Source organism: Cystoisospora suis, assembly GCF_002600585.1.
Source record: "Cystoisospora suis strain Wien I chromosome Unknown contig_1403, whole genome shotgun sequence".
Lineage (NCBI taxonomy): Eukaryota > Apicomplexa > Conoidasida > Eucoccidiorida > Sarcocystidae > Cystoisospora > Cystoisospora suis.
Window position 1 is genome coordinate 11,409 of NW_027154203.1, and position 1,752 is coordinate 13,160.

General features: G+C 39.4%; 1 protein-coding gene across 1 annotated transcript in view; it reads right to left on the minus strand.

The window, feature by feature from the left end:
• The window catches only part of CSUI_003204 (atp-binding cassette g family transporter abcg87), a gene marked incomplete at its 3' end in the record, with an annotated part of 6,711 nt that extends 4,971 nt beyond the window's left edge, over window positions 1-1,740 (minus strand). Inside the window, exons 1-2 of the mRNA XM_068063402.1 lie at window positions 1,511-1,740; window positions 151-805 (exon numbers count right to left, since the gene is read on the minus strand). The remainder of the gene's footprint in view (window positions 1-150; window positions 806-1,510) is intronic.
• Window positions 1,741-1,752: the final 12 nt, after the last annotated feature.

Here is a 1,752-nt window from a genome sequence, read left to right on the forward strand (position 1 = left end):
CTTCCACTTAACAAGGAGAAAGAATAGACATGCTTTCTATAAGGTCCCATATAAATATATTTATATGTACAGATATATAAATATATGCACATAGCTATATGTATAGATAGGTATTTATCTACTCATACACGCGTGTATATCGAAGAATACGCGAAGGCTTGCAATTGAGTAAAATAGGAGGGAGAGAGAGAGAGAAAGAAAGAGAGAGAGAGAGAGATGTCTCTTTATACTTGTGAAAAGTATCGTGTGAGAGACTCCCGCGCAAAGCAAGAATAAGGTCATGCGCTCGATCAAAGGAGGAAGAGACACCCGTTGACGTGGAACCTCGGTCATCCCTTCTTCTTCTTCTTTCTCTTGCTTTTTGAGAAATTTCATTCCCCTCTTCGTCAGAATATCTTCTTCTTCTCTTTATCATACTTCCCCCTCTCTCCTCTTCTTCTTCTTCCTCTCCAACTGCCTCATTTGCATCTTCTTCTTCTTCTTGAGATTCTTCTCTTTTTTCTTCTTCTTCTTCTTCATGAGATTCTTCTCTTTCCTCCATTTGTCTACCAACGACTTCTCCTTCTCTTTCTTCTTTCGCTTCATGTGGATTTCTAGAAAATGGAAAGAAGGCATTCTTCGCTTCGCATGCATGCGACTCTTTCTTCTTCTTCTTCTGACTATTTCGGGGGCTCGTCAAAGCACACACTCTGCGATTTGAGAAAATCCGAAAACGAGACTCTTCTCTATCTCTCTCTCTCCGAGCTAAAGTAGAAGAAAATGAAGAACGAGAAGAAGAAGAAGACGATGCCCGCTGTCGACCTAACTAAAGGGAAAAGAACAACAAAGAAAGAAAGAAATAAGAAGGAAAGAAGAAAGAAAGAAGAAAGAAATAAGAAAGAAGTAAGAAAGAAATAAGAAAGAGATAAGAAAGAAATAAGAAAGAAAGAAAAAGAAAAAAGAAGAAAAGAAGCTCTTGAGAGTTTGAGAGGAGAGAGAGAAGACAACGAAGGGTGTGAATAAGATCAGAGTGCATGCGCAGAAGGCTTTGTCCCATCTACACATACATACATCCCTTGTACATATCTACATCTACATCTCCAGACACATATATACGTCTATACATATATACATATATATATATAATATACATGTAGACGTATAGACATAGAGACAGCTGTGTGGACATCTGTAGGTGTATATACACCACTTAAGCATGGGATTGTCCTTCTCTCTCTCCCCCTATCTGTCGAGCCCACGTGTATTCCGACAAATCGATTCTCTCTCTATACAATATGCCACCTCTATACATGCATCTATTTCTCTCCATCTCTCTCTCTCTATATCTATACTTACTATATGGATTGTATATATGCGTTTGTCTGTATGTATGTGTATGGGGGTGTCTATACATATGAACAGCGACACAGCTTACGTCTAAGTCCGGATGGGCTACGACCCAACTGTCTGAGATAAAAAGAAAGAAAGAGAGAAAGAAAGAGAAATGATTGATCTTTAGGAGAAAGCTTACAGCTTGTTCGAGTTGGGTTTCTATTTGGATGGCCCTCTGTGTAGCATAAGCAGAGGCTAGCTTGTCCAACACGGCACTCTCGCCCTCTCGCCCTTGAGACATGAGGCTTACATAAAACTCCGCTGGATTGACATACCGAGGTAAAGGATAACCTCCACCACAAAAGGAAGGCAAATAAGAAAGAAAAAGAACATAAAATAGGCGTGAAGAAAAGGATAAGAAAGAAAGAGATAAGAAAGCAA